Genomic DNA, 480 nt, shown 5'->3' with positions numbered 1-480 from the left:
TAATATAAAGATATATAATATATATTAATACTCACAAACAAAGAAGATTTGCTACACAACTGATCCGTTCCGCAATTATTATAGATTATTTGAGGAAATATCATTTTATTTTTCTTAATATTTTGTTCAATGAAAACATTTCCGTTTTCATATTCTGCGTTTTTAAGTTTAAGGGCTTGTCTTGGGAGTCCTGGCTATGAAATGTCTTCTATGAAATGTCCTATCTGTAAAATGTCCTATCTATGAAATGTCCTATCTGTGAAATGTCCTATCTATGAAATGTCCTATCTGTGAAATGTCCTATCTATGAAATGTCCTATCTGTGAAATGTCCTACCTAAGAATTTCTTTTTCTGCACTCCCCCCCTCCCCCCTCGACAATAGAATTTAAATAAAATAAGTAAAGTGCAATTTAAGGGCCATGGGGCAAAGAAATGATCTCTTGAAAATTCTATTTTTCCTTGGTATTTTAGCCCCCCCC

The sequence above is a fragment of the Eurytemora carolleeae genome, unplaced genomic scaffold (assembly GCF_000591075.1).
Source record: "Eurytemora carolleeae unplaced genomic scaffold, Eaff_2.0 scaffold1725, whole genome shotgun sequence".
Classification (NCBI taxonomy): Eukaryota; Metazoa; Arthropoda; class Copepoda; order Calanoida; family Temoridae; genus Eurytemora; species Eurytemora carolleeae.
This window is presented reverse-complemented; position numbering follows the sequence as displayed.